The sequence below is a fragment of the Arachis duranensis genome, chromosome 5 (assembly GCF_000817695.3).
Source record: "Arachis duranensis cultivar V14167 chromosome 5, aradu.V14167.gnm2.J7QH, whole genome shotgun sequence".
NCBI lineage: Eukaryota > Viridiplantae > Streptophyta > Magnoliopsida > Fabales > Fabaceae > Arachis > Arachis duranensis.
In genome coordinates this window covers 85182384-85195321 of record NC_029776.3, presented here as the reverse complement: position 1 = coordinate 85195321, position 12938 = coordinate 85182384, and positions in this window count along the sequence as shown.

Below are 12938 nucleotides of genomic sequence, written 5' to 3'. Positions count from 1 at the left end.
ATGCTAACAAAATTGTGTAAGAACTATTTAAATTTATAAATATTTGTCTTTCTATTTTAGTTTAAATTTTTAAGATAAATAATTTTATTATATAATATCAAAATTTTTATAACTAAAATGATAAAGTTTAATTTTAGTTATCACAAAAAAATTAAACAACAAAAAGTAACATATAATTATTTACATAATTTTATCTAATAATTTAAGTTTTTATATTTTCTAATAATATTATGTATATATATAAATTAACAGTTATACACTTAGATTGATTTTTTCATTTTTACATAGAGATGTTGGAAGAAGTAAAAAGATGCGGAATCTAAATTCTAATATTCATATTTAATGGATTGGGCATATGCTTTTTCTATATAATACACTTATTTATTTATTTATTTAAACGTGTTTATTTTAAGAAGATATAAGATGTGTGTTAAAAGTTTTGCTATTACAAAGGCATTTACAAAAATATATATGCATTGATAAATTGTGGAAAATATACCTATGTTTTCATCTTTGTCACCATAAAGTCAATTTATTTGGTTTTAGCAACGACTGTGACTAAATTTTCCCTTCTTTTTTAAAATTACAGGATTAAATATATCCAAATAGCTTGAAGAACTCAAATCTACAAGGAATATAGTCAATAGACTAGTTTAAAGTGAAGATCATAGTTATGGAGAGGTTAAACGGGGATCATTTATAATTAATGTATAAATTTTTTATATTAAGTTATCCAACAATTGGATATTTATTTATATTTAATTATAAAATTTATAAAAGTAATACATATTATTAATTAAGTTAAATATTTTTGTATAACTTAATTATTTTTTATCGGATGTATGTCCTGCAAAGGGAAATTAAATTAATGATTATTAAATAGATAGGAAAATCAAATTTTGAAACTTGGGTTTGGCTGTGGCCTTTTCTTGTTGAATGGAGGTGTTTTTTTTTTTTTTTGACACATTAGTGTTGTTATGCTCTGCAAAATTGTTGTGTTGTTCGCATTACAAGGAAACAGGTGCTCTTTTCTGCTTGGATCTGCGTATCATTGCATGCAAAATGTGTCAATATAAATAAAATTATAAATTATATATGGGACTCTTATGGTGTCTCCGAGTTCATCATTTGCTAGGTTAGATAACGTAAGGTTAATTATGGACAAAGAAAACTAGCATGTATAGAAGAGTAGTTCTTTTCTTTTATGTCTATAATAAATGGTAAAAATTCCTCCACAATTATTTTTTAAAAAAATTTAAAACTGTTCCTGACAATTATTTCAAAAAATAATAAAATTCACAAAAAAAATACTAATTCGATTTTTAAATTTTATTTTTATGAGACTAATTAGTCCTTGTATTAAAAAAGTTAATATTTTTTTTGGCACATGACCTAATCAATACAAAAAAATAAAAAACCGGATTGAATGTGATTTTTTAGAAATTTCGTTGTCCTTTTAACATAATTATCAAGAATAAAATAGAGTATTCACTTATTATTTTTACATGAGCTGTTAATTAAAAATTAATATATAATAAAATTATTATATAATTTAATATATAATTAAATTTTTATTTAACCACTGTTTGTAAAAAACTTTTACGTGAGTGTTCATGCTAATAAGTTTATGAATGTGATACTTGTTGTATATTATAAAAAAATTTCTCTTCGTCGTGATTATGTATTATACACCTGTATGTCTGAGCGTGGAGGCTTATTAAGAATTAGAGAAATGATCTATTGGAATTTATGATTTTAAATGTGATTTCTTTCTAATCACCAACTTTTTTTTTTTTACAAAATTGTTCATATAGACGTAATTAAAGATGAATTCAAAAATATTATTACAAAAGATTAATATAATATATATTATTTAAAAAATATATACAAATAAATTATTAATGTAAGATTATTATAAAAATATATCTGTAAATATATTTTAAAATATAAAAATATGTATATATTTTTTGTTAATAGAATAATATACATTAATTTTTTATATTATAAAATTTATCGATAATAAAATTTGTATATATTAATTTTTTTAGTAATTTTTTTTAAAATAAATCAAAAGACAATTAACAAAAAAATTATCTTTTATTTTATTTTTAATCTATTTTTTGCAATATTCATAACTAAAATAAATTAAACCATATTTCATAATTTACTACTATTAATTTTTTTTTCAAAAAAAAAAAAACTTGAGGGACAAAGCCTCCAATCTCCCTCTATATGTCCGTCCTGAACGCATCTTTTTAGAAATCTTACTATTTTCAAGACCACAATTATTAGTATTACTAGTATAATATAACATATAAAAAAAATAGAAAATTGTTGCAATATATTAAAATTCACATTTTTAGTAACAAATTTTTTTCTAACGACTAATTTTCTGTTAGCAAATGTCTCTATGTTGCAATTTTTCTAAATTGTCATTATTTTGGACTGATTTCATTTTTGTATCAACAAAAAAAAAATGTTGGCAAAATGTGGATTATTTCAAGAGAAGTTATTAGCAAAAGATTGAAGTTGTTAGCAAAACAACCAATTTGGGTTGGTTGAGTGGTCAGCTCACTCGTCGGCTTAAGCAAGTGTCGGAATTCGAATCCCGCCTTGTGCATGCAGCAACCCATTGGCCAGCAGCAGACCCTTAAATGGAGCTCAGATCCGCGACAGATTAGTCCTTAACCTGTCGGATTGGGAGATACCGTGAACAACCATTGGTGTGTATTTTTATTTTTAATATTTTTTAATTTTTAAATTTTATAAAAAAATAAAATCTTATTTTTTATTTGCACATCTTATTTTTTTGTTTCACAAAATTTTAAAAATAAAAAATACTGAAAATAAAAACTTAAACTAAACACACTCTTATCACAACAAAAGGCTTGACCCTTGTGGAAATATTATTGCTGAATGGGCTTCTCTCACTTACTTTCTCTAACAACAAAACCTCAGGAATCATGCATTATTGGCCCAATATTGCAAAGGCCTTGTATTAAGAAGCAAAAATGTTATTTAAATAAATAAAAGAATGTTATTTAAAAAAGTTGGTCGAGTAGTCAGTTCACTCGTCCACTTAAATAAGTGTCGGGGTTTAAATTCCATTTTATGTATGCAATAATCTATTGGTCAGTGGTAGACCCTTAAATAGAGTTCAGATTCGCGACGAATTAATCTTTAACTTATCGAGTTGGGGATATGAAATGTTATTAAAATAATACATTAATTGTTTAAAAATGTTGTTACCATAAAAATATTTTTTGCTCTTAAACGTTTTCTTACATTCATACAATTAGATTTCTATTTGTATAATTATTTAAATGGTTATAACTTAAATCATCATCTATAATCGATCAAAAACACACACCTTTTTTTTTAGTTGTTTTAATGATTCTTATGTCCTAATAGCTGAGATATGCTATAGTATAAATTTTATGAGTTCACATTCTCTTTATTTTGTGTTTTTTTTTTTTGTAAAACTTTACATAATACAAATAAAGTGTTTAAATTAGTTTTTGAAAAATCACAAGAGTTAATATAGTGCCTAAAATACTTAATATTTCAATTTAATTTGTACAAAGATACCAATGTTAATTAAATTGGTCTTTCTAATAAATTTTTGTTAATGTGCCATTATTAATGTCACACATGACACAATAAAAACCATGAGATGTGATCACTTTATTTTATAGGTCAATCTATGGTACAGATGCTATTTGATACAGATTTATAGATATTCTCTTTTAATGAATATGAGATGGACACCTGGCTGATTTGTTGCAGGTAGGGGTGGCAAACGGGCCTAAACCCGCCGGGCCGGCCCGCGTAACCCGCCAAAAAAAGTGGGCTGGGCTGGAAAATCGGGACCGCCAAATAGCAAAAGCCCGCCTAACCCGCACCGCTTAAACCGCGGGTTTTGGCGGGCTTTGGCGGGGCGGGGCGGGCTTCCCCGCCGGGCTAAGATTTTTTTTAGTGAGGGGGTATTTTTGCAATTTTTTCCTAAAACCTAACTTCCCCCAACCTAACTTACAAGAGTATGAAGATAAAAATTAAAATAAAATTAATTAAAGATGCTCTTATTAATTTAATTAGCCATATATATAGAAGACTAGAAAATCATGATTATCTAACAAAATTAATTTGTATTTATTACATTCAATTTGAATAAGTAAGAAATTATTTTATGGGTCAATCTATGGTACAGATGCTATTTGATACAGATTTACAGATATTCTCTTTTAATGAATATGAGATGGACACCTGGCTGATTTGTTGCAGGGCTTGTCTCCTGCTTGATGTTAGGGGTGGCTCAGCCAGTAAGCCAAGGTTTTTTTGTTTATTTGTATTTTTGGACATGGCTGAAGGGCCAAAGAATTGACCCAACCCACACAAATAGAACCCAGTCCGACCCGAAGCACTACCCAGTACCCACGCAGAGACCTGCCCTTACCTAACAGCCCCAAACCTCCCTTTCTCCCCTTTCTAGCAGTATCTCTGAAACTTTACATCGTTTGTTGCATGGAGGCAAAATCAGGCAATTGGGTCATTAACCGTGGCCACAATCGGAATCCTTAGGTTCTGCCTTCTTGAGGTCGCCCATGCCGCGTCTACCCCTAGTCGAAAACTCTGTTGCTCGTGTTGAATGGTGACCATTTGTGCCTGTTGACAATGAGTGCGACATCTCTCTAACCCGCATGTCATTTCATTCTCCTTGGACTGCGCTTGCTAATGCCTTGAAGAAGCTCCTTCTCCCGCTTCGTCGTGATTCCGAACCTCACCTCCTGTCTTGCCTCCCCACGTGCATTGAATCTGTCGGCGACTTCTTTCTTGGTCCCTCATCCCCCTCCCTATTGTCTGATATATAAGCCGGTGGAATTGTTGAACGGATTCATCTCCTAGCCCGCGTTGCCCTCGTCTGGCAGCCGACGCTTCCACGGCAGGCGCGATTGGAAGTTGCCGTTGTTCTGGTTTGGTCCTCGTCACAGGTATGAATGTCATTGTTTTTGCTCTGTTCGATTTCATAGTATTCGAAATTCTGTATTGCTTTAGAGGTTTAGAGCATTGGGTAAATTAAATTGAGTTGAGTTGAATATATAAATTTAAATTGAATTTTCCTTTGAAAGTTTCTGGTTTTGAAACTGGCATAAGAGTATGAGTAGATGCTTTATCCTTCTCTGTATTTGTCAACTTTACTTTTGTCTTTACACTACTTTCAATGAGACTTTTGTTCTGGATTTCGTTGAACATTTTGCTTCGTTCTTACTTTCCTCCATTTGAGTTTCTATCACTAGAATGCCTAGTTCTCTCGACTAGACCTTAATTCATGGTTGCTGGTAGTAATAGACCTATGGTGACATTAACTTATTTAGCAAAACATTTTTCAAAGTCCTATTTACATACTAAGTTAGTTACACAAAATCAGTCATTGTATATTTATCTACGAAAATATATTATTTAGCTCATCTTAAATTTGTATTTTGTGTTTGAAACTATATTTTTTATCCGTGGTTGATTTTGCTATGTATGTTGTATGGTTGAATATTTCTTTCATCCGACACTTGAACTGCAATCTTTTTATAACTAATTTGAACCAATTTTCATTTGCAAGCTTAGTTACAGATTGTTTTTTAATTCAGATTAAATTAATATTTGGTTAAAGGTTAAGCCGTGAAGGTGCTACTGAGGGATGCATTTTCAAGGGAATGGAATCCTTTCTCACATTAGTTGTAGTTTCCTTTATACTAGTATGCTTGGGTGGGATTTTTATATGTTACATACAATAGAAATCAAAGAGAATTTAAGTGATGTAATTAAGATTTTTTTGTTTTCTTTTTGGCTAAACTAATTACATTAGTAGTACTTTTAATAAATGTTCACAAAGACGGAAACTATATTGTGCAGTTTTTTAGCAGTATCTTGGTATCATTTTTTTTCGTGATCGAATGCCAACTTGTCTCCACTAACCTTAATATTGAATGCTTGTACTAATAGAGTTATGGGATTCATTTACAATTACTAAGGACTATGAATAATTCACTACCCCATGAACATGGACAGCAATAACTAACTACAGTAACAATCATCAATCATCAAACCATTTGTTTTTTTAAACTAATACGTAGCATTCTCAATTAGACAACATATAGTGTGTGCTTTGCTAGCATTCAATTGTTCTCATGTAAATCCGGTGGCTTGCCAATACTGATTATGCTTGAATTTTGTACATGTAGACTTATTACTATTCATAGAGAAATTTAATGACATGAATTTCGCAGTTTTAATGACTTTTCTTAACTTAACTGGGTCAGTGATGTCGTACTTTCAATATCATATATGGCACCTTCGCCCCTTCCTACCATCAGCAGCAAAAAACAATAACGGTATAATGGGCCAAATTTAACAACACAACATCATGCAAGCTTCACATGATTCACCACAACACAACATCATGCAAGCTTCACAGTGACTCACGTTGACAATTCATACATGTAAAAATTTCTTTTAAGTATTTAAAACAATTATTTAGATAAATTTAGGATTAGAATTGTTTCTCCAACTTATAAATATCAGAGTCCCGAGAACAGTATGGAATTGGTCAAATTACCTGGACTGATCAACAATGAGTTTTCACTTCGTATCTAACTGAAGTAACAAAACACCAGCAAAATAATAAAATAAAAATAGGTTGGACATACAGTCATCCCATACAGTCGAACAACAGCCCATAATAAAAATAGATATATAAAATAAAATAAATAAATAGGTTGGACATACCTTCCACCTCCTTCATTACCAAGATTAACATATTTGCATAAACATCGCTGGTTTAACATACCTTTTTTCCAGTTCTAGTGTATGCCAACTTCAGAAATCCCTCCTCAGTACACGTCCAAACGGCAATCGCCCTCATCAGCGCTCCGGATTTCTTACTCTTTATCCGATCTCTCCGCCACTCATAACCTCATTTCACAATTAATCAAACAATAAATCCTAAACCGAAACACACAGCGTTACAAGATAAATAACGCACAAATTAAAATACTCTGAATCCCATAAGATAAGGGCCACGACTTACCATAAAGGCCGGACCGTTTCATACCAAAGAAGGGGTTTACGTTACTGCTTCTACGTGTGATGAACTGGGGTTAGGGTTTTCATTTTTAATAAAACGGCGCCTGCTACATTCTTTTTACAACTGTTACTTTTTCCTGGTCTTGGCCTCAGCCCAAAAAAAACTACCCGAAACAAAATCCCATCCAACCCAATTGAAACCCCACTCAAGACCCGAACGAAAAAAAAAAAATCAAACGCACCTCATTCTCCACAAACACTGTACACGGCTCACAAAGCCTCCTCATGCCATTCTTGCTGCTACCAATGATGCCCAAAAACAGAAACCTAAAAAACACTGGCCCAGCCCAGTTTCAGAAATTCAATTGGGGTTCTGTAAACTTGGCTTTTTCTTGCCTGTGTTCATTAGCCGGCTAGCACTTTCACACTCAAGGGAGACAAGCTTTCAGAGCTCTGCCAAGCCTGTTCCCTGCAATTAAGGTTCTTGCCACTTGTCAACAAATTCTTCAATCTGTATGTATTAATCTGTACCATATAACTAACCTTATTTTATATGTCAGCAATTATCAATGTCACCATGTTTGTTTATTATCTTAGAATAATAAAGATATGAACACAGAACATTTTTTTTTATAAGAGTATAAGACACAAACACAAAAATTTACATGCAATTCAGACATAGATACACATGCATGTAGTCTGGTTGTTAAGACATTTGTGTCTAACATTATTTGTATCTTAACTTTTTGACAAAATACTAAATACATATATTTTGTGTGCTATTTCATGTCAATATATTTTTTTAAAATTTTTCTCTTACTAAACAAACAATGAACATATATATTACTATATGTCCATGATTCAGATGGACATAACAGCAACTAAATACAATCTTAAAAAGATCAACTTAACTTATATTAGTATATAACTAAATTAAGTCATTAATCGTATATTTTGAGATCAAACTCTTCTAAAATAAAAATTGTGATTTTCATATGTGGACATATTTGGTTTTGAGAAACATAATGTTTTTTTTTTTAAGTTGAGAAGTTTTACAATATGAAAGTGTGATTTAATTGTAACACATTAGCATTAAAATAGGAGGAAGTGTATAGTAAAAAGAGATAAATAAATACTCACATAAAAATAATGAAAATAATTTCTAAATACATGTTAATTTAATAGAATATATAAAATGTTCCAACTATATTTTTTATTAATATCTTTGCATAAAGGCTAAAAATCTTGGATTTGCATGAATGGATGTGGCAGAATTGAAGGCTTTTAGGGTCATGTGGCATGTGCCTAGCTATCCTATATTGGGCTTTAATTTTGGGCATATGTCTAATGTCTTAATGTCTAAATCCATCAATCAAAATTCAGAGCCATGTCTGGGGACCTTTTCTGAACTTGGGCGGTTTGTGGTGGCCCATTCATTTTTCCACCGCTAAATAATATAATCCACATCATTTTGTTTGACCAAAAAATAATCCACATCATTTTCCCAATATTTGTTTTAAATAGAAAAATGAATAGTTCATTTGAATAATGTCAAGTTTTTTCTTAAATTTTTAGTATATATTATTTTAATATTTAAGAGTGTTAATGTATAGTGTTTTTTTTATATTTTTTTAATAATAAATATATAATCAAATGTGTGTGTAAACAAAATGTATATTAAATAAAATGAAGATAAAAGGATAGCCGAAATAGACAAAATTTAAAGGAAAAGGACTGCTAATTTTTTTAGCAATATGATTATATATAATTAATAATGATGCGAAAAGGGTTAGTTTTAGTATTGTAAAGCATAGGAGATTTGGTCTAAAATTGAATCATATAAACTTCATTAAAAGAGAGACTTATGATTATTCCCGAACTTATATTATAATCACTAGTTGAGGTTGATAAAACTTTGCAAAACCTACAAATTGAAACCGACAAATCTGTTTCACTTTTATCCTATATTTTAGATGGTTGATTGAATTTGATTGATGCAAATTAAGATAATAACTTTGGATTAGACAAAAGCCATAATCAACGATCTTCAAAAATTCACCAGCCAGTTTTGGTTTGAATATGATAATTATAAATTGTATGGACATTATTGTTTTGAATGTATAATACAATAAAAGATTATACACTTAGAACAATATAACCTTGTTCAATAATAAGCAATACTTGATGAACGTATCCTTTCACCGATGAACTAGTAGTTTTGGGGGTAGATTTAAGCTCATATATATAAGTCATGAGTAATTCTAAGCGAGCAAGTTATTGTTCAATAAAATTTTCAATCAAGTATCCTAAAAATCTCAAAAAATAAGAGACATAAATTTTAGCATTTTTTTTCCGTCTAGGTACATTTTTCATTTTTTTATTCGTCTTCTACTACATCCAAGAGTATACGCGAATATAATTGAAAAAAAAACTCAATCCAAATTTTCGCTAAAATTATTAGACCGAATCGGATTCAATATATCTTTTAGATTCCAATCTGATTTATAAATATTTTTAGTCGCGTCTGCATTTTTTTTCCTTTTTCTAATGTTCTTTTGTTTTTTGTTTGTTTGTTGTCACATTTTTTCTCATATGTTATTATTATAGAATTTTTTTGTATTTTTATCCAAAAATTATTTTTAATAATTTTTTGTGTTTTTTTAAAAAAAGAGTATAAACTTTTTAAAAATTTAGTTGTCACCTAATTACAAAAAATACTTTCACCTAATATTTCTCTAAAAAATCATAATCTTATCAAAATTAATATAAAACATCTATATATGTTAAATTCATTATGGTATTAATAAAACAAAAAATTATTCACTAAATGAGATCGACTACATAGATCAAATAATATCATTATATCCTATCATATATATTATTATGTTTATAGTAAAACTATTTATACATAAATTTCCTTTAATCATCTCATATATTATCTTTTTGGATTTTTTATCATTTATTTTCTGTCTATATTATATTTCATTTATCCTCCTAATTAATAATAAAATATTTTATCAATTTTCTTTTTACATGTTTAAATTATCTAAGATAAAATTCTACTATTTTTTTTTATATAGGCCATATTCTAATTTTTTTTATTTTTGTTATTTATTTTGTTCATACGGTGTGATCATTCATCTATTATACAATATTTTTATTTCTGTTATATTTCATTTTTTATCGTCCAAAACTCTATTCTATATAATATACTAATAGTGTGATAAAATTTGTCTTTAAATTTTAATTAAAGATATTAGTAACATTAGATAATTAACACCATGGTATTGATAACATTAGATATTAAATAAGATAGAAATAATTATAGTTAAAGTGACACCTAAAATATTTTACTAATTAGAGAGTTGTGAATCATAAGAAAATCTTTTTATGTGAATATCCTTTGACTAGTACGCGTGCTTGGCATAATGCAAGAGAAAGAGAAAACATTTGGTGTCTTTTTCCATTTCTGTTCTATTCTATCTCTTATCTATGCCTTCCCCTAATTAAGGGGCCCCCTCATCTATTTCTTCTTTCTCTTGTAGTTTTTCTATAGCTCAAATTCTAGCTGCATAAGTGTGTGCATAATATATATATCATTAAATTAATTAAATATATATTTGTTATTTGTTGCAAATTCCTATAAAAACTTTAGTATCTTGTCATTAATAATTCTTTTTAAAAGTTTAAATCAATACATAAAGTTGTAGAAGCATACATATAATTTATAAATAGTTGGGATGCTCGGTAGTAATTAAATGTTACAATGCCAAATTCATAATTAGTAAGAATGAAAATTGATGAATTGATGTATGTTCATTAACTAATTTATTGAGATCATGTTTAATTACTATATATTGCTAGTTCAAAACTTAGTCCATTTCAAAATGCTAGAGGTGACAAGAGATCTAACATGCTAAATGTAACTTAATTCTAAGAATTAATAAATATTGTAGGATTTTTTTTTTTTAGATTATTTTAAAAGAAACCCGATACATAAAAGAAGAACAGGAGAGTTAACAGTAATATTATTTCTTTTGACATTGCCATCAAAAATAGCCAACAGTACACAAAGTTACGGCCAAAAGAATAAAAAATACAAACAACCAAAGCAAAAATAAAATCACTACTCCTGGTCGCATATTTGTATCACCATAGAGTTGTATTACCTTTATGTACATTAATGAAGTCTGAAGGTAATTAGGCATGATGCAAGATCACTTCTTTTGTGATCCAAATTAAACCCTCTTTGAGACTACAAAAAGTGGAACAAACAAACATATAGCATATGTAAGTTTTTGTTAAAGCTGAACATATAGTCTATGTTGGTTGAAAATATCGACTGTGAAGAATATCTTATGATATTTTAATACGGAGGACATATCATGAATCTAAAGTAGTTCTCAAATTGATTTGAGTCTCTTCCTCTTATATATATATATATATATAGGGGCTAGGCGAATTTGAAGACAAATAAAAGAGAATTTACTCATTTTAGTCTTTAAAAAATTTTGAACCAGATATTTTAGCCTTTATTACTCAATTGGTTCCTAACAATTAATTCTGTCAGTCATTTAAGTTCTTTACTCCGTCAATTCTAACAGAGAACAAAATAGTCCTAAAAACTCTAACAGGTGACAAAAATGGTCCCTGACCTCCTCTGTTCGGAAATAATACTATTCTCCCCCAATTTTCATCATATCTCACGTAACACTAACGGTTTAACACTGTAACTTCAAACTATACAATCCACACTCTGTAATTTTAATGTTCACAGGAAAAAAAATTCTCAACTTGTTCTCAACCAATTCATACTCAGAAAATTAATGACTATATCTCTCAAGTACTTGTCATTTTTAATGGATTCCATGAATCTAGACAATAAGTCTGATTTGTTAAGATCCGTCATCATCGCCGCCATCTCCTTCCTCCTCTGCCCTATCATCTCCATGACCATATTGTCTACTACTCTGATTGCTTCCTTCAACTTTTTCTCTTAACCAATGTTCAGTAATTGCTTTAGTTTTCATATGAGCGACAACGGCGATATTGCTCATTGTACTGATAGCTTGGATGTGATGTCGAAATTGTTTGCCAAATTGGACTGCGGAAAAGAAGGAATGAAGCACTCGGGGTCCATTCCAAATGAGAATTTGCATATGATGTCGAAAGAGAATCTTCTCATGATGTCCTAATGTCCAACAATCTATATTGCTTGCCAGAGAGTGGAGAAAGGCGTGCCCATGGGATAGTTGTTGAATTTGATCTTGAGGATGTGGTAGACGTTGTCGGGGTTGGAGATGATACTATTAGCGAGAATATGGAGGTGGATGCTTCTGGTGGGTGAAGTGTGGAGGAGATGGGTGTACTGGTCACAGAGATTTAGGAAGTGTGTAGTCCATGACATGTTGAGGTAGGTGCGACACGCATGGTAGTTACACCATGGCTTGATCTTGGAGCTACAGAGGAGGAAGGAAATAATAGAAAAGAAGACTGTGAAGGTGAAGAAGGAGAGTATAAATGTTAGGGTCATGCGAGATATGATGGAAATTAGGGAAGAACAGTGTAATTTTCGAACAAAGAGGTTAGGGATTATTTTGTTCGCTGTTAGAGTTGTCAGGGACCATTTTGTCTTCTATGAATAATAAAAATAATACTTTTCTAAATAATTTTTCGTTTCTTTCCTAAACTCTTTGTACTATGGTAACATGGTATCAGAGCAGAGTTAGGTTTTAGGGACTCAAAATTCTGACAAATTGACATTACAAATTGCAAATATGCTATGCAATAGTTTTGGCATGCGATTATCACAAACCAATTCTGACAATTTGTCAATTGGTTTCAAACTAAACAGATATAATTAT